Genomic DNA, 20,625 nt, shown 5'->3' on the forward strand with positions numbered 1-20,625 from the left:
TAGAAATGTGCCTCTTGAAGAATTTCTGGTCAATCACCTTTCCTTTCAAAAGTGAAAGTGAAAGTTCCTCAGTCCTGTCCGACTCTTTGCTACCCCGTGGTCTACACAGTCTATGGAATTCTCCGGGCCAGTATACTGGAGTGGGTAGGCTTTCCCTTCGCCAGGGGATCTTCCCAACCCAGGGATCAAACCCAGGTCTCCTGCATTGCAGGTGGATTCTTTACCAGCTGAGCGACAAGGGAAGCCCTTTTCCTTTCAAGGGCTTCCTCAAACTAAGGTGGCTTTCTAACAGAGTCCCAGCCATTACCTGAGGAGAGAAGGGAATGCTAATTACTATGTGAACAGCCACAATGAACTCTTCGGCTGTGAAAAAGCTGCAGATGATCATGGCTCTTTAAGTAAAATCGCTGTTTAAGAGTTAATTTGCTGTGATTGCTGTTGTTATTGGCCTGTTGTGGGTTATCAAGGGAGTCGTGCTATTTGAGGATCCCATTGACAGTGACATCAACTTTCTCATAAGAATCAATGACAACTGCATTTTTTTGGTGAAGAGGTAGCGCCCTTTAAATATGAGGGAAAACTATATCTAATATATACCTTACCATGTTTTTGAGTGGAGAGAGTGGTAAGAGAATCTTAAAAGTGACAATCACAAGGTTCCTTAGGCTTATAGGAGGAAGTGAAGAATCATGGAGCTAATAACCACAGTAAAATGACAAAAAAAAAGATACGAATTCTGGAGTTGACACGATTACAAAAACTCCTGGAACTGAGAAGGCAGGACACTTTCTGATTCAGTTGATCTTCTAGGCGCTTCCTCCCCTCTGTAAGCAGACATGGAATGTTAATAGAATAAGTAGCAGGCAATGTTGTCAGCGCTGGCACTTTAATTTCAGCTCCAATTCCAACAGCTTGACTTCAATTAACCAACCAACCAAAACAACATCAACAACGAAACCAAAACATCTTGGGAGGAAAGACGGATGAACATTTAAAATGATCTACTGTTTCAAGGTTGTGAGATTTCAGTTTTTAGTGACCCCTGTCTTCGTATTTCCTGAGCCCAAATAGGAAAAACAATCTGGACTCTTGGAAGTATCACAGTATCTACCAGCATCATGTTATTTTACTGTGATGGAAAAAATCTATTTAAAAATATTGATTGTCTCCTCCTAGAATCCACCAGCCTTTTTGGGAGGGGGGCATGAAATTGTTTAAATAGCATTTACCTTAAAATAGTACTTTTTGATAATTTTCTTAGGTATTTTCTCCCAGTGGTCCTATGCAGTATTATTGTTCCTCTTTTACAGATCAAAATACTGAGTCCCAGGAATGTTAAGTGACTTATTGGAAGTGGCAGGCAGACAGTGCCTGAGGCAGCTCTAGAAGGAATCATTCATCTTTCTTATAGCTTCATTGTTTCTCCAGCCATTGTGACTTAGCTTGTAGAACTGTTTTCATCATCCTTTAAAAAAATCTCTCATTATGTGCTAATGGATAATAGAACTGGCTTTGTTCTGGGGCATTTGAATATCTGGTATCTGGAAAATAGAACTGAGACAGGCCTTAGATGCTTTGTTGTCTACCTCTCCTTCCGTAACGTGGTATAAAGAAACAAAAGCAAGTGGATTTTCTCAAAGATTTAAGGGCAGAACTGATGAACCCCTAAGCCCTTTGACCCCCGTGTCATGCTTCTTATACTCTACCTTGAAATGACCTTCCTTGTATTACCATTCTCTAGAGAAGCACAATTTCCCAGTGGAGATTAAATAAAATGTTACAACAACAAGAACAGCATCTATTTTGGCTAACAGCCATGCTGCCACATCCAAGCAGAATCATAGGGCAAAGGACAAGCTAATTCTGTTTCAAGGAAGGGCAGTGTTTTCACCTTTGTCAGTGGTTTAGTTGGAGTCACAGGTGGGGTAACACACACTCTCTCTCTCTCTCTCTCTGTGCCTTTTGTAAAGTATTAAGTCACTTTCCATGGAATATCACCTTTGATTCTCATAAGCCAGCAAAGGAGGTGCAGAGTCTCCATTTTAGAAATTCAGGGATTAAGGATCTTCAGGTTAAGTCATTTACCTACATTTAGTAAGAGGCAGCTCAGGGACTAGTCAGCAGTTGTTACTGGTTTGTTCATTCAACAAAGATTTATTGAGCATATTTATTGAATGCTGGGGATATAGTAGAAAGCAGGAGATCCTCTTTACCTTTAGTAAGTTACATTCTAGTGAGTCTGGGTCCCAGGACCCGGCTCTAATTCCACAGTGTTTCCTGGCTACAACTCTTATTTAGATCTGACATTTTATTTCTAAAAAAGTTTAAAAGATTCCTGGTCTTGGTGGGACTTAAATCTAGTTTAATTTTCTTTTATATATCCCCTGAAACCATTTGAAAGAAATTACCTGTTTTTTTTTTTTTTTTTTTTTGCTTAGCTGTAAGTAGTCAGAGGGCATAATTAGCGCCCCGGATTGGATTTGATTTTGACTATCATCATTTCAGATCCTTCTACTGACTTTGTGGCCACTTAGGCAAAGCCAGCCTGTTTCTCTTGATATTCATGCTTGAAAAGTGTTGTTCCAGAATATTTTTTGATGGTTGCTTAAATCTGTAGCACTTACTGTCAGAATCCTTGCTGAAGCAAATAGATCTGTCTTAGGGAGGCTGTCAGATCTCAGTGCCAGGAAACTACAAAAATATTACCCTAAATGGTCCCATTCTAGGCAGAACATATGTTTTAGTGTTCGTAAACCTATATCAAACAATTGTAGGTGCCAGTTAAGAACCCATGCATGTTAGCAGGAGTGAAACATGACACATTTGGGTACAGATTTATGTACATGTATAATTTACAGATTGCTAAATCAGCTGTGTTTTTGTACGGCGTTAAGTTGGTTCAGGTTGTTGATGTAGGTACTTAGCAAACAGGATGAGAGCCATGGGTAATGTTGCGTCTCCTCAGAAAGTGTTGAGCCATGGGAATATTTATGAAACAGAAAACTGATTAAAGTCCCATATTGCTCTGAACACAGAGTAGGTGGTAATCTGAATTATTACCAGTTCAACAGAACTGTTGTTGGTTTTTTTTTTCCCTTGTAATATGTTCGAAGATAATCCTCAACCTTGGCTCAGTTCGCTTTCTCTGAAAGACTCACAGGTTTAATCTATTGGCTGACAGTAGCTGGGAGATTGAGAAGACGGAGCCTCTGATTTAATGTAAGGCAACAAGTTTTCCAAACTCCCTGACTTTTATGAAATCCATATATTTTAATAATCTATCATAAAAGAATAGAAGCCTTTGAGGAACATTGTGATAAATGGACTCTTTGGCTTCGTTCTTTCCAACACTAACTCTTCACTGATGATTGGACTCCATTTGGCAGTGGTTTCTTCGACATTACCTTGAAGCTCCCTGTTTCTTCCCTGCCTCTTTATTTTTGGTTAGATAGTTAATGGCTTGTAAACAAACGTTTAAAATATACTTTAGTTATTTGTTCAAAGAAGCTGCAGTGTGTGGGCTTCTCATTCCAGCGGCCTCTCTTGTGGAGCGCGGGCTCTATGCACGCGGGCTCAGTAGTTGTGGCTCACGGGCTTTAGTTGCTCTGTGGCATGTGGGATCTTCCTGGACAAGGGATTGAACCTGGGTCCCCTGCATTGGCAGGCAAATTCTCATCCACTGTGCCACCAGGGAAGTTCCCCTCTTCCTTGTTTTTTTAAAACTTTTTTTTGGTTTGTTTTAAAATAATAAAAATGCACATGAAATCACCGTGTGTAGATTAATACATTTCTATAATGTTCTGTCACCACCTTAGTGAGATCTTGCCAGCACTCCAGGACTCCTGGGACCTTCCTGTTCCCGTGTTCATTACTTCCCAAAGGGAGATATCTCCTGAGTTCATGGTGACCATAATTTCTTCATATTCTGCCCCATAATTTCACTTGTTTTGCATTCCCGAACACTAGTTCACTTTGTCTGTTTTGAGCTTTATATGCATGGGACGTGCAGCATGGATCCTTCATCAGCTGATGACTCCTCCGTGCTGCTGTTGCATGTGCTTTCATTGTTCATTTTTCACTGCTATATAGCACTTTATGGAATGACCACACTATGCATTGTATTTATCCATTCTACTTTGATGGACACCCCCCTTATAGGGAGGGCAAGGAGAGGTGGAAGAAAGAGACAGCCCACTCTCGACTGGTAGGTGGCAGCTTTAATAAGTGAGGGAACTCATTGGGTTTGTCTTGGGCACTGCAATGTGAGTAGATCTCCACACCCACCTGCCAAAACTTAAACGTTAAAAAGAGGCCTTTACTGGATTCAGTCACATATTCACTCAGATCAGGGGTCCCGAACCTTTGGGATCTGATGCCTGATGATCTGAGGTGGAGCTGATGTAGTAATTGAAATAAAGTGCACAATAAATGTAATACGCTTAAATCATCCTGAAACCATCCCCCCTCCACCTGTAGAAAAATTGTCTTCTATGAAATCAGTCCCTGGTGCCGAAAAGGTTGGGGACTGCTGGTCTAGAAGGTCTCAACAACACCCTCCTCTCTCCTTGGGATGGCTCCTACTGTGGGAGCAGTGGGCAGAATGTACATCCCAAGGACAGGGGAGGAGTGAGGCGCCTCTGATTGTTTGGGTCCAGCTCAATGGTCAGCTAGCGGTCACATCCTCTCACTGACCTCCTCCAACCACGTGTGAGTTGTTTGCAGACTTTTGCTGTTAATGCTGCTACAAATATTTTTCATGTCTTTTGGGCGTAAATTGAGCGTGTACATAGGATGCCTCTGTTTAACTGTGGCAGATGCTGCTAAACAGTTTTCCAAAGGGCTTGTATCATTTTTCACTCCCTCCAGCAGTGTATGAGAGTTTTCAGCACTCCACAGCACACCCTTGTCGACACATGCTATTTTATCCTTTAATAATGGCACTGCCCAATCTAGTAACCAATAAAGCAGGGTCACTCAGGGTCATGTTAATGGTGAGCACGTGATCAAAATGAAATGAAAACAAAACTTGCCCTTGTCCTTTGGGAGGTTTCACTATCTTCTTGTTGTTCAGTTGTTCAGTCGTGTCTGACTCTTTGTGACCCCATGGACTGCAGCACGCCAGGCCTCCCTGTCCCTCACCCTCTCTTGAAGCTTACTTAAACTCATGTCCATTGAGTCAGTGATGCCATCCAACCATCTCATCCTCTGTTGTCCCCTTCTCCTCCAGCCATCAGTCTTTCCCAGCATCAGAGTCTTTTCCAATGAGTTAGTTCTTCGCATCAGGTGGCCAAGTATTGGAGTTTCAGCTTCAGCATCAGTCCTTCCAATGAATATTCAGGGTTGATTTTCTTTAGGCTTGACTGGTTTGATCTCCTTGCAGTCCAACGGACTCTCAAGAGTCTTCTCTAATACCACAGTTCAAAAGTGTCAGTCCTTCAGTACTCAGCCTTCTTTTCATTGTCCAGCTCTCGCTATCTACTCTGTGTTTAAATATTCCTGTAGTGTGAACTCCCGCACCATGATGGTAAATTATACGAAAGACTCGCACAGTGAGAATTGTGTGCAAAGGACACATGCAAGTGTGTGTGTGAGAGACTCATTTTCTCAAATGGAAAAACTCCGGGGACATATGTAAGAATTCAGGCTGAAAGTGAGAAGGGACTAGGAGGTGAATGACATGTTTGTTTTAGGGAAAGAAAGAAAGTGACTGAAGTGGGGGCAGTGCTATCATGGAGGAATCAAAACTCAAAGACAGACTGAAAAGCTAAGACTAGCCTCCAGCTCAGTTTCATAGACGTGGTGGGCCCCCTCTGTGCGTGATGCTGTGCTTGAGCCTGGGACTCCCAAAATGTGCGTGATGTTTGTGACGCTGCGGCTCATTGCAGAGGGATGAAGACCAACATGCGTTGCAAACCTCAGCAAAGATTTAAGAGATGCTATGCCGACTCAGTACTTACCACACATTTTTTCCATTATAAACGTCTCACCCAAACTTATTCTTAGATTTTATAGCTCATTCTTTTTTTGTGAGATTGGATATGGGATGCCCAGGTCCCTTACGTCAATTTAAAGGGGACAACTGCAGGATGTATGAAGCTTTGTTTTGATGTGGTGGAAGTTTTCTTAATAGCCTCTCCCTCCTCTGGGATGTCCCATTGCACTGTCCTCTTTGGCATGTGGTCTCGGGTTGCTCACCCGCTGCTGTGCGATTCCAGCCTGTCTTAGATGTTGGGCTTTGTCTGATGCCCTGGCTGCTCTCTGTGCAAGTACAGTCTTGCTGAACAGATTGCAGTCTGGCCAACTTTGGCGTCTCCCTCAGTTCTCATGGTCTCTATTCTAACAGTCCTGTGTGGCTGCTGAGGAAAAAAACTACTTACAGCTCTTTTGATTAGGTACTAGAGAATTATGCCACTAATCAGAATCTGTTTGCTTACTCATCCTAAGATTGTTCATTCTATCAATTAAAATGACAGCTCTTTCTATTAGTCTTATGTTGCATAAAACTGATGTTCTGAAATTGAGTTAATCTTGTAATTATTAATGTTAATTATTAAATGAGAGTGCCTCAAGGCTCCCATTCCTCATAGCTTTTTAAAGGGTCTTGGTGACATCAGTTCAGTTCATTTCCTCAGTCGTGTCCTACTGTTTGTGACCCCATGGTCAGCACACCAGGCTTCCCTGTTCTTCACCAACTCCTGGAACTTGCTCAAACTCATGTCTATTTGAGTAGATGATCAAACCATCCCATCCTCTGTCATCCCCTTCTCCTGCCTTCAGTCTTTCCCGGTATTAGGGTCTTTTCCAATGAGTCAATTCTTTGAATCAGGTGGCCAAAGTATTGGAGTTTCAGCATCAGTCCTTCCAATGAATAGTCAGGACTGATTTCCTTTAGGATTGACTGGTGTGATCTCCTTGCAGTCCAAGGGACTCTCAAGAGTCTTCTCCAGCACCACAGTTCAGGAACTTTTATAAAGAAGAGAAATGGCCTCTAGTTACTTCCTTCTTTCCTTACAGCAGTGATGTAGGAACCCGCCACCAGCGTTCTCAGAGTGCTGGAATTAGCATCTGAAAGATGATACTATTTGGACAAATTTTACCAATATTTATCTACCACTTAACTTCAGATTCTATTAAGAATGAATTTGGAAAGCGTATTTAGACTAGAGCTTTATAACTGGCGAAGAAAATATATTTACTTCATCTACATGGATTTTTATGTTTTGATTTTCTTTATTTTTGTTTACTCTCAGCATTATTGGGACCGAATTGATTAGCATTCTATGCTGCAATCTTTAAGGTTGTGCTTTGACCACCTACAAGGGCCAGTGTACTGCTTTATCTTCTGTTGTGCTCAGTCGTGTTTGACTCTTTGCAACCCCAAGGACTGTAGCCACCAGGCTCCTCTGTCCATGGGATTTTCCAGGCAAGCATACTGGAGTGGGTTGCCATTTCCTACTCCAGGGGATCTTCCCAACCCAGGGATCACACCTGTGTTTGTCGCATCTCCTGCATTGGCAAGCAGATTCTTTATTGCTGGGCCAGTCTTTTTTCTTCTGTAACCTGCTCTGCATCCTGGGAGGGTGACCTATGTGGATTATGTCTGTAGGCTCCCTTGCTTCCTGACTGCTGGCTGGCTTCATACCACCGTGAGATGGGGAAGGAGGAGGGGGAGATTGTAGTATTTATTCTCTAGTTTCCTCCCTGCAAGGTCATCATTGTAGCCTATCTGTTTTACTTTGATTAAAGGTTACATCTGCAGCTCACTCTCTTTGCTGCTACTGCTAAGTCGCTTCAGTCGTGTCCGACTCTGTGCGACCCTATAGATGGCAGCCCAACAGGCTCCCCCGTCCCTGGGATTCTCCAGGCAAGAACACTGGAGTGGGTTGCCATTTCCTTCTCCAATGCAGGAAAGTGAAAAGTGAAAGTGAAGTCATTCAGTCGTGTCCAACTCTTAGCGACCCCATGGACTGCAGCCTACCAGGCTCCTCCGTCCATGGGAGTTTCTAGGCAAGAGTACTGGAGTGGGGTGCCATTGCCTTCTCCATCACTCTCTTTGGGTTTGGCTAAACCTTGCAGTTTGCAAAGGTTACTAATGCTGGGGGTCCTGCACTGTCCCTGAGTTTTTCCCCCATGGTATGCTGGGGCAGGTGTAGCTGGCTGGTATCAATACTATCTCTCAAGATGTGGTTATGCTCATCTTTTCTGTATTCCTAGTTCAGGGAACTTGGTAGCTTGAACTCTGCCATGTGGGAATATTTACCCCTCAGAAATTGTCAAATGATATAAATCAGAGCTTTTTCTTCTCAAGAGAGTTGGTTTACCACCTGACCCATGCTTTTCTTAATAGTTCCTTGATTAAATCCTCTTCTAATTACACGCTTAAATGTGTCATTATTTACCTGCCAGGACTCTGACCATAGAACCTGTTACCCATTCCCTGGACAAGTACCTTCTCAGTAGCCTGTTGTCCAGACCAGTATCAGTCGTGGGCATGACCTTGGTGAGAAGGTATGAATTCAGGTTCTTCTCTTCAACAGAACGAAAAATACCTGTGTTCTGCCTGGTGAAGGTAGCATGCACCTGTCCTTGCTTTGCAGCTCAACAACTTGGTCACCTACAGGCTTAATGAAATATTTTCATGTTCTTTTTCCATCTTTTTCCACTTTTCAAATTCTCAGAATTCAAAAAACATTAGAAGCAAGCAAATACTTGTTAAAAGCATCAATTATAATCACTGGTTATAACCATGACTTGGGCAAATTAAAAAACCTTTCTCATATGTGTGCCTGGCAGTGTGCCAAAGATTGCACACGTATCATCTCTGATCTCACTAAGACTGTCCTGTGAGCACTCTCACTATTCCGTTTTACTACTGCAGAAACTGAGGTTTAAAAAAGAGATTAAGTAAAATTGCCTTCATTTAATTTCTAGTGGTAGAACCTCTAGGAACTTGATAGGAATGCAAATTCTTGGGGCAAATCTTATTTCTGATGGCTCAGTGGTGAAGAATCTGCCTGCCAATGCAAGACACGTGGGTTTGATTCCTGGGTTGGGAAGATCCCCTGGAGAAGGAAATGGCAACCCACTCCAGTGTTCTTGTCGGGAGAATCCCATGGACAGGGGAGCCTAGTGGGCTGTGCTTCATGCAGTCACAAAGGAGTTGGACATGACTTAGCAATTATAACAACAACCTTATATGTAGTGAATCAAAAACTCAGGGGATGGGGCCTTGTTATCTGTGTTTTACTGAGTTCTCCAGGCACTTCTGATGGATGTTGCAGTTGGCAGACTACTGCTTCTGAGCCAGCCCCATGTGTTTCTTTACTTGAGAGGTAGAGGCATGGCTGCCAGGGTGTTTGGATGGAGGTATGTGTCGGAGGGTGAGTGGACTTTTTCTCTATTGACTTTCTATTGGTTTCCCAGTTTTTGCTCAAATCCCATTCCTGCCTTAGATAGTAGCTAACAGTTCTCATTAGCCCCTTCCTTGTCCAAATCCCTTTGGAATCTTAAAATCATGGCTTCCTCTGCTGCATTTCATCCTCCACTTGTCCTTCATCTTCCAGAAACTTAGCTCTTGCCTACTGGTGACCCTTCCCGTTGATGTTGTGGGAATATCCCTTTGAATTTTCCAGCCATCATTCAAGGATGAGGAAGTAAATACATGTTCTTGATCTGCCACTTTGAAATGATAGCTGATAGTTTTTAAAGATGGAGGAGGTTCTAATTTTTAGTCATTCTTCTGTCAGCTAAAATCCCCTTTGATACTTTTCCCACCTGGCTAGGTCATTCAGGGGTTGTGCTCCTGCCTGACTTCATTCACTGTGCCGCTTTTCTCTGTTACTCTTGTCAAATGATGAAGCTAAAGCAAATTAGTAATGATGTTGATGTCCTTTAAGGGAAAACAATCCATGGACTGTGGGAGTGCAGGGCTCACCTGTGGTGGAAGAATATGCTTTCCAAGGGATTTGGGGCAGGAGCGAGGTTTTTCTTTTTTTATTGATTTTATTTATTGGCTGTACTGGGTCCTCACCTGGAGAAGGGAATGGCAACCCACTCTGGTCTTCTTGCCTGAAAAATCCCATGGATAGAGGAGCCTGGTAGGCTACAGTCCATGGATTCGCAGAGTCAGACGTGACTGAGCGACTGACACACGGGGTCTTCATTGCCGTGCAGGCTTTTCTCGAGTTGTGGGGAGCAGGGGCTACTCTGTACTTGCGGTGTGCAGGCTTCTCATTGCGGTGGCTTCTCTTGTTGCTGAGCCCTCCAGGGCACACGTGGGCTTCAGCAGTTGCAATTCTCGTGCTCTAGAGCACAGGCTCAATAGTTGTGGTGAATGGGTTTAGCTGCTTTGCATGTGGGATCTTCCCAGACCAGGGATGGAACCCATGTCCCCTGCACTGGCAGGTGGATTCTTTACCACTGAGCCACCAGGGAAGCCCAGGAGTGAATTTTATAGAGCATTAGGAGAGGCATCTCAGACCCAGAGCATGTTTGGCTGGCGGGTTGGAGATTTCCTTTTAAGGCTGGCTGGTCCTATTTTCTAGGGTCAGGTGAGCCAGCTCTGGCCGAGTTGGAGAACTGTGGCCAGTGTCACAGTGAGCTGTTTCCATCACTGGAGGCTGACTTAGGTTGAGATCTGTGACATGGGCCGCTGGGGTGGCCCCTGTTCCCTGGGTCCCGATACAGGAATTAACTTTGTCATTCTCTCTCCTAGCTTCTCAATGCCTGCCTCTCACTTGTCTCCAGCAGTGCCTTCTCTTGGAATGTTCTGGTTTTCTTCTCTGTATCTCTCTCTGGCCCTTAATCTATCTTTCCTGTACCAACTCTGAGGGCTTTGAGCTCTCTCCTCACTGTCTCTCTAGATGTGTCTGTGGGTCTCTAGCTTGGGGCTGCTTGCTCTTCAGTTCCGGCTCATTCTGTGTTGGCTCCCTTTGCCCCTCACCCCTGCTCCATGCCCCTCTGTTCGCACCCTGTCTTTTCTCCTTTCCCCATCTCTCTCCCTGATCGTCTCTGTGAGTTGCTGCCTGCCACTGATCGTCTCTGTTGTCCGACTCTGTTGCTGCCACCTGTCTTGATCAGTCTCTGTCATCTCTCTCCATCTCTCCCTGTTGCTGTCCGTCTTTGTCTGTAGTCTCTGCCTCAATTTATCTGTCTCTACCCGGTCTGTCTGTGTGTGCAGTTCTCCCCTCGTGTTGCCTCACTGACTGCCTTCCATGTACCTGGCTGAGGTTCCCATTTCTCTCCCAGGACAGCCTTTCTCCGCCCACTCACCAGCATACATGTGGTCAGCTCTGCCAACCTCTCAGCTTCAGTGTCTTGGTTTTTGTTCTGGAGGGAGAATCTGTTGGTCCAGCCCTGCCTGTGGGTTGTTCAGCCGCTTGTTCTCTGCTAGCATAGTCTGCTGTGTCTGGGTCTTGGATAGAGGAGCAGCATGTAGAGTTATGTGATATTACAGATACAGATTAAGCAGGGAAGTTGAGCAGAGCTTTCCAGTGTACAGAAGTGTCCCCTGTACTCCTATCATGCCTAGGACAAAGTGGATACTCAGAGGGAGAGGGTGGGAAGATTTGGGATAATGGCATTGAAACATGTATAATATCATGTATGAAACAAGTCGCCAGTCCTGGTTCAGTGCACGATACTGGAAGCTTGGGGCTGGTGCACTGGGACGACCCAGAGGGATGGTATGGGAAGGGAGGAGGGAGGAGGGTTCAGGATGGGGAACACGTGTATGCCTGTGGCGGATTCATTTCGATATTTGGCAAAACTAACACAATATTGTAAAGTTTAAAAATAAAATAAAATAAAAAAAATGCAAAAAAAAATAATAAAGTTAGCTGCTCTGAGATTTCTTCCATTCACGCTGATGCTATACTCTGTCCACACTGAGCCATTTGCCATGAAAGTAGTAAAATAACACAGGAGGCAAATGTAAAACTAACTCAAAAAATCTTTTTCTAAAATTAAAAAAAAATCTTTTTCTGTGCCATTCAATATTTTTATATTGCTTACTTTGAGACAGTTTTTTTTTTTTTTTTAGTTCTGGAAATCAAATTTTTGTGTTCCTCAGTGATGGTCTAGTTGTTTTGTTTAAAGTGCATATATTATGTTCAGATGTGCATTAAGAAATTATTATGACTATAAAAATGAGAATAAAGCACCTGACTGATTAATTTATTGCACCACTTTTTAAGCAATTGATCACACAGATAAATATTTCTTAGCAGTTATTCAACATATCATTGACCTCTTATTTATTAAGTAAAATATATCATTGAGTAATGAAAAAGTCTGTGTTTCTGAAACTATTTCATGTATATCCTCATTCACTTCCATCCTGCTTGTGAAAGGGATTCATGTATTTTTTATTGTTTTAAAACCCTTTAATTTGATGCTGAGTGAAGATGGAAGTCAGACTTTGGAAACCATGTGCTTAGGCGTAACCATCCAGTATGAAGTGTCTGAGTTTGCTTTTGAAATTGATATCTCTTTCCCCATTGTAATTTACTGACTTAATCAAAATGTATTACTGTAGGATATTAAAACCAGAGACAAAACAAACAACTATTGAATCTCTTAGGAGTTTGGTTCGTGTAGTGCAAAGATTGGGCCCTTGACAATTTAGAAGAGTCATTTTCATGGAATTTTATTGCTGAGAAACTGCAATACAGCCACAGAATGACTTTTGCTGATATTAAGGCTTTAACTGTACATACTGACTTTGCTTCTTCGCATCCCTTCCTCTCCTTTCTCCTGCTGCTGCTGCTAAGTCATTTCAGTCATGTCTGACTCTGTGTGACCCTGTAGACGGCAGCCCACCAGGCTCCCCTGTCCCTAGGATTCTCCAGGCAAGAACACTGGAGTGGGTTGCCATTTCCTTCTCCAATGCATGAAAGTGAAAAGTGAAAGTGAAGTCGCTCAGTCGTGCCCGACTCTTAGCGACCCCATGGACTGCAGCCCACCAGGCTCCTCCATCCATGGGATTTGCCAGGCAAGAGTACTCCTTTCTCGTAAATATTACCAAATCTTTTGATCTGTCTGTTTTATTTTAAAATTTTATCAATTTATTTATTTAGCAATCATATCCCATGCGTGTGTGACTGAGGCCCTGTGCACTGAAATATTAGTGTTTCTTAATGGGAGGCAGGACCTTTCTACTCACAATCCCATGCTGTTTTCACTGCATGAGTTTTATATGAAAGAGTGAAAGCACTCATTGGAAAGCACTTTGGAGTTATTGGGGCCTATCAGCGTCCTCTGCCCTCTCATGCTCGGTTCAGAAGGAGTGCGCCTGTAAGTGAAGACGAGGCAGTCTAAGCCACTAACTTGCTGTTGTTGTTCCGCTGCTAAATCGTGTCCAGCTCTTTGTAACTAACTATCGTGGGCCAAAGTCCCCCCATTAATGTCACTTCAGGTGCGATGGAAAGACCCATCCCTGTCTGCCTCCCCTACCCACCACAGGGTAACAGTTTCCAAAAGTTACAGATTCTGAGCATCAGGTTAAGAATTATTCTATCTCTATTGTCCTGTCTTAAATTCAAACATACTGAGAGAGACAGTACTTTAAATAACTAACAGAAAACTCTGAATTTGTTTATAAGACAACTCTTTTTCCACAATAGGAGAAATAAATTGACTTAAGTAACAGAAAGCTCAGAAAAGAGAGAAAAGTACAGAAAGAGGGGATGAAGTATCCCGAACTTAATCTGCTTCACAATGTTGCTTAAGCCAGGCCTTAACTATATTATGAACATTGTTGTTGACATATCATAATATACAAGCAGCAAAATCATCTACTAGCTGTAGGTAAAAGATGACTAGTGCCCAAAGAGAGTATAAAGATCAGTTGTCATTTCTAATTGAGTCGAGAACTTTTTTGGGCTACTGATATTTCATAGACAATCTAGGGAAAATTGCAATTCATGTGAGTTAATAAGGTGGTGAAAACAATGAAATGGGTAACATCAGGCTATGTCTGGTACTGGTCTAAGTGCATTCATTCATTCATTCATTCATCAAACAATCATTCTGTACTATCTCCTATGTGTTAAGGTGATGTTCTAGATGTTGGAGATTCAGTGGGAAAGGAAGAACAGGCTCTTGCTCTCATGAAGCTTGCATTCTACTGGGGAGGCAGATAATGAGCAAACATCTAGGCGCCTAACCTGTCAATGATGTCAAGTGCTTGGAGAAAGTAAGAGAAAAGGAAATGGGTATTGTCAGGTGAAGTTGGTTTTCTTTTAAATTAATCGATTGATTGGATATCTGTAGGAAAGGAACTACGATGGGCAAATATCCTGCATGCATGCTCAGTGGTGTCCAACTCTTTGCAGCCCCATGAATGGTAGCCCGCCAGGCTCTGCTGTCCATGGGATTCTCCAGGCAAGAATACTACAAGTGGGTTACCATTTCCCACTCTAGGAGATCTTCCTGACCCAGGGATCCAACCCACATGTCCTGTGCATTGCAAGCAGATTCTTTATCACTGAGCCACTTGGGAAGCTCCCAGATAGCCTGAGTCCTACATTTGATTAGGTGTTTTTTGTTTTTATAAAAATTAATTTCTGGTATAGATTTTATTTAGGTTCAGGCAAATAAAATCATTGTTTCCCAGTCTTTGTCTAGTGCTTCATGCCTTTTGTCCTTATCATGTATCTCAGTCTTCTATTGTTCTAAAAGGAAGAAAAATGTATTAATATTTTTACTCAAACCTGCTTTCTCTCAGAGTGCTGATACCCTTAGTAATCTACAATGTTAAGAGTGTCCTGAAGATGTGTTCTCTTCTAAGAAAAATATTCTGAGTTATTAGAAGCATATGGTGAAATATTTACTGTAGCTCTCTAAATAATCAGTGTTGGCGGAGAACAATAAATTTGTATGAGTGGCTCGCTGAATGCAGCTTTTATCTGTGTAATTGCCCAAACTGAGTCACTTTTCTAAGTCATTGCTTTAGTTGGTTTCTCCTTTGTTATTTGTGGTAATTATGATGAAAAGCAATTTTCTAATAATTTCCTTTTCGAGTGTCTCTGTGTTATGCTTTATGGGCAAATGGTAGGTTCGGGATGCTTTTGACACACCTGACGACTGCAGCGTGGCTTGGCTCATCACCCATCCCCTGAAGAAGCCTTGATGCTTGGGGGAGGAGAGCTTTCCAATGTTGAGAGGATGTTTTATTCCACCAACTGGAGGAAAACTGTGTGTGGGCTGAGAAAGGTTGAATTTAGGAAGCCTTACATTTAATTGCATGCAGTCTTCCAGCTAAAGACCCTCAGGGAGTAAAAAGGCATCTGAGGGAGGCTGTAGAACCGGGTTGATTTGCATCAAAGACCTGGAGACACTGGGAAATTTCAGATGAGAGGCAATGAATAAATCATGGCAAGGGCAGCCAGGCTGAACCTCCACGTTTTACTGAACAGTGTGGGAGGGACTCAGTTCAGAAAATAGGAATTTGGAGGCAGGCTTGGGGCTTCAGCTGGGCCACTGGCTGGCTGATGGGGAGTTACACATTCTACCTGAAAAACCTCTATGTGTGTGTGTATACACACAGACACACACACAAGATACATATGTATATGTCAAAAGCATATGTCTTATCTGGATTTTATTGACTCCAAAGGCACATTTAGGCATTTTCTGTATATATAAATGGAAACACCGATATGTGATTTATTGCTACTGTAAAATCCCCTGACAGGATGTTTTTACATTAATACTGCACATCATGCATGTATGCTAAATTGCTCAGTCATGTCCAACTCTTTGTGACCCCGTGGACTATAGCCCACTAGGTTCCTCTGTCCATGGGATTCCTTAGCAAGAATACTGGAGTGGGTTGCCATGCCCGCCTCCAGGGGATCTTCCTGACCTAGAGATCAAACCCGCGTCTTTTACAGCTCCTGCCCTGACACGCAGGTTCTTTACCGCTAGCGTCACCTGGGAAGCCCATTGCACGTCATATCCTATCTTCACATCCAGACAATTCCACTCACAAAAGCTGGTACAACACGGTTCACCTAAATGTGAGTGTCACTTTCCACTGAGTCAGGTTTGGGAGGGGTTGCTACTATTTTTAAAATGACCCAGGCTCTACAGAGTCCATCATTTGGAGAAGTGATATTTCAAGGTGATGGCTGGTTGATTACTCCACGTGGGTGTGAGACCTGCAGGTGGCCGAGGTGTCACCTGACTCATTCTTTGTTATGAATCCAGTTACGTAGAGCAGTGGTCCCCAACCTTTTAGGCACCAGGGGCTGGTTTCACAGAAGACAGTCTTTCATGGACCAGGGAAGGGGGGATGGTTTTGGAATGATTCAAGCGCATCACATTTATTGTGCACTTTATTTCTGTTATTATATCAGCTCTACCGCAGATCATCAGCTAGTAGATCCCAGAGGCTGGGGACCCCTGACTTAGAGCATCAGATTTGATTGCTGCCAGAAGCATGGCAGTCTTGTAGCTTGCCCACACAGAGACTCACAGAGCTGAAGTGACTGACCCGCACAGCTCATCAGGGACAACACTTCCATTTGAGCCCAACTTGTTGTTGTCTCCAGTGTTAGTCTTGCAAATGGTGCTCTGGGCACCTAGGGATTGCTGGGGAGGGTGAATTAATAAGGTGGCACTTACCCCTCATCTTCCCACTGGCTTTCTTTGTTGATTGGGTTTGTTGATTGGGTTGATTGGGCTCCTTGGTGCTTCTACATGTCATTTCAGGGCTTCTTTCTCACTAGGGGACCTCTGCTTGTAGGGTCTCCATATGACCTCTCCACTAGTGTAGCTGGACTTCTCCCATAGCAGCTCAGAGCTCCCAAGAGCATGGAAGCAGAAACTGCTGGACCTTAATGCTTATGGAAGTGGAGTGACATCCATTCTATTGCAATGTGTTGGTTAGAGCATGTCACAGACTCGCCTAGATTCAAGGGGACAAAACAAAAGCATGAACTCAAGGGCCCTGATAACTCTGAATCTGATTTTGGTCCCTGTACTCTTGCAACTCTCCCTTGCCCTCACCCCTCATGTCATATATATGAATCATACAGAGTGTACCCTTAAAGGCTGGATTCTTTCTCTTAGCATGCTTTTGAGATTCATTCATGTTGTTGCATTCGATGACAACACACACACACACACACACACACACACACACACACACCTCCACATACACGAAAAGCATGAGTGCAAGGAGCCATGGTTTATCAGGGGCCACCAGTAGAATCTCAGCTGTTTATAGTGATGCTTTGACTGTACCAGCTACCATAGAATTGAGAGTCTGACACAGGTAAAGGACTGGTCTTTCTAAAAATCATTTTTTTTTTAAGAAGAGAGAAAGTGAAAAGGTCTGGCAAGGCACTGTTGGTGTTCTGGAAGGGACTGTGTTGTCTCTTGCTTTGTAGGGAGTTTGTAAAGACTCTTAGCAGTGTGATTCAGTAGTGCCAGGAGGCAGGAAAGCAAATGACCTCTCAGTGCCCTTTGGGATATTAGGGGTTTGATCCCTTTCGTATGTTGTATGTGGCTTAGTCGCTCAGTTGTATCTGACTCTTTGCGACCCCATGGACTGTAGCCCGTCAGCTCCTCTGCCCATGGGATTCTCCAGGCAAGAATACTGGAGTGGGTTGCCATGCCTCCTCCAGGGGATCTTCCTTACCCAGGGATTGAACCCAGGTCTTCTGCATTGCAGGCAGATTCTTTACTGTCTGAGCCACCAAAGACCATTTTATCCTCATTGGAGACTGGCTGAAGGAGCCAGATGAAGGTCAAAATACAATATCAGCTTTTTTATTGTTAAACTAGATTGGAGAACATGGCTGTGCCATCTGTCTCCCTCCTCAAGCCTAGGCTTTGGCTTCTAGGCTGTGAGTTACTGACCTTCTCCTAGGTCACAAATCTGGAGCTGATAGAGCAGGGGGCTGGCAGGACCCATCACAGGTGGGATGTGTGTCTTATGAGGAGACAAGTAGCTCTAACTCAAGCTCTGTCTTCTCCCTACGTACTGGGCTCAGGCTAGTTTGAGGGGCCAAGACACACAGTGGATGCCTCTTGCTCTTGAGATGCCTACTGATAGCTTGATGAATCTACATAGGGAGATATAAGTGAGATATAAGAGATATAAGTGAGGGAGATGGAGAAAGGAGGCAAAAGTATTCATTACATTTCTTTCTGGGGGTGAGTGGACACCTCAGTGAAAGCCTAGGTGTAAAAGGAGAAGTGTTGCCTTTATAAAAGCCTTTTATTAAAATACAGCTTTATAGAGTCACTGTATTCTGCCAGACCTAGAGTCCCAGAGTACCTCCAAGGACTCTGAGGGAGTCTCAGAATTTGTAAGCTCTGGTTCTGCTGATTCTGTTAAAGATTGTTGCAGAATGGTATACAGTGAAGAACATTGGCTTTGGTGCTTGTGACTGTAAATTTTATGTGTCAACTGGGTGATGGGATGCCCAAATATATGGTTAAACATTATTGTGGATGTTTCTTTGAAGGTGTTTTTAGGTGACTTTAGCATTTAAGTCAGTAGACCGAGTAAAGCAGGTTGTTCTCCCTAATGTGGGTGGGCCTTATCCAATCAGTTAAAGGTTTGAATAGAGCAAAAGACTGACCCACCCTTGAATAAGAGGGAATGCCTTACTGATTTTGAGCTGGGAGATTGTTTTTTTTCCCCTTGCCTTTGGGTTTGAATAGAAACATTGGCTCTTCTGTGGTCTTGCTCCTGGCAGCCTTCAGATTGGAACTTACACCATCAATTCTCTTACTTCTCAGGCCTTTAGACTTGAAATGGAACTATACCATTGGCTCTCATGGGTCTCTAGCTTGCCAACTATAGACCGTGGAACTTGTCAGCATCCATAATCACATGGGCCAGTTCTTATAATCTCTGTCTTTCTGTCTCTCTCTCTCCTATTGCTATCTCCTATTGCTCCTGTTTCTCTGGGTAGCCTTGACTACTCGAGTATTAGATATGAGACAGCACCTACTCTCTTAGACGTGTGACACAGGAAGAGTTCCTTTGATTTGCTAAGTTCTCTTTGTTGATGTTATTGTTTAGTCTCTAAGTTGTGTCTGACTCTTTTGCAACCCCAAGGGCTGTAGCCTGCCAGGCTCCTCTGTCCATGGGATTTCCCGGGCACAAATACTGGAGTGGATTGCCATTTCCTTCTCCAGGGGATCTTCCTGACCCAGGCATCAAACCTGCATATCCTGCATTGGCAGGCAAATTTTTTTCTGCTGAGCCACCAGGGAAGCCCCTAAGCTCTTTCATAAGATCTATAAAAATTGGTTAATACTTGTGCCCTGCGCACCTCATGGGTGAGTATTAATACATGTGGTCTTGATGGTGATGATGCTGTCTTCATAGATATAGAATGTCAGATATCCTAACATTTCTCAGTTTAAAATCTCCAAATCTCTTAGATCCAGATCTGGTCAGTTCTGTGTGTGTGTGTGTGTGTGTGTGTGTGTGTGTGTGTGAGAGAGAGAGAGAGAGAGAGAGAGAGAGAAAGAGAGAGAGAGAGATTGTCCATGTCATGCAGCTTGTGGGATCTTAGTTCCCCCACCAGGGCCTGAACCTGGACCCTCGACAGTGAGAGCCTAGCATCCTAACTGGTGGACCGCCAAGGGAATTTCTCAGGTCTGGTCAATTCTGATGCAGTCTCAGGAGATTATATATTTTTAATATTTTCTCCATGCAGTGGCTTACTTTCCCAATTAAGTTTTGCTTGGCTTCAAAATAAATTTTCATTTATTGAGCTTGGAAAATGGTAAGTAATCCCAGAGTCATTTATGGTTGGATGTGGATTGCACATCTCTGCATTTGGCTAGAAGACCTGTATCACTTCCTTAGAGCCCACTTATTTGGCATCTTAACCAGTGGGAATACAGCCAGCCTCCTAGAGGGATTAAGGAACCTTGGCTTAGCAAAGTGCTATCATGGAGTCCTTGCACCAGAATTTATGCATGTTTGTTTTTTCAGGAGATTCTAAGTTTCTGAGCCTGTCTATTCTTATGACAGATATACTTTTAGAGGCACAATGGCAAATTTACTCAGACATACCTAGGTTCACTTCTGTATTTTAACAGATTCTAGTTCCCTCACAGGCTCCCACCACACTGACTGGCAAGGGGAAATCAGTTCTGGGAGGACTCTGAAGTTTCCAGTTAGCATCTCAAACTCTTCCAGTTTAGGTGGTCTTTTGGGGTAACTTGAGCTTCCCTGGTGCCTCAGATTGCAAAGAGTCTGCCTGCAATGCGGGAGACCCGTGTTCTATCCTTGGGTCAGGAAGATCCCCTGGAGAAGGAAATAGCAACCCACTCCAGTTTTCTTGCCTGGGAAATCCCAAGGACAGAGAAGCCTGGCAGACTACAGTCCATGGGGTCGCAGAGAATTAGACACGACCGAGCAACTTCATTTTTGGAGGTAACTCAGTTGATTAGTGTTTAGACGCTCATTCTACCCATAGGACTTATGTTCTGTCTTTGATGGAATAGAACTTGGTGCTCTGCCCCAACCCTGCATGCTCTGTGTGTGTGTGTGTATAAAACTTGATCTAATCGAGGCTCTCACTGGCTCTGTAGCTCACCCCTGATAGTTTGCTGAGCCCTCAGGTTGATCTTAGGCTTGGACAGTATGAGGTG

At 43.5% G+C, this 20,625-nt stretch overlaps 1 protein-coding gene across 2 annotated transcripts in view; it reads left to right on the forward strand.

The window, feature by feature from the left end:
- The window catches only part of KCNH1 (potassium voltage-gated channel subfamily H member 1), a 441,293-nt gene that overhangs the window by 1,560 nt on the left and 419,108 nt on the right, over positions 1-20,625 (forward strand).

Source organism: Bos taurus, chromosome 16 (genome assembly GCF_002263795.3).
Source record: "Bos taurus isolate L1 Dominette 01449 registration number 42190680 breed Hereford chromosome 16, ARS-UCD2.0, whole genome shotgun sequence".
NCBI lineage: Eukaryota > Metazoa > Chordata > Mammalia > Artiodactyla > Bovidae > Bos > Bos taurus.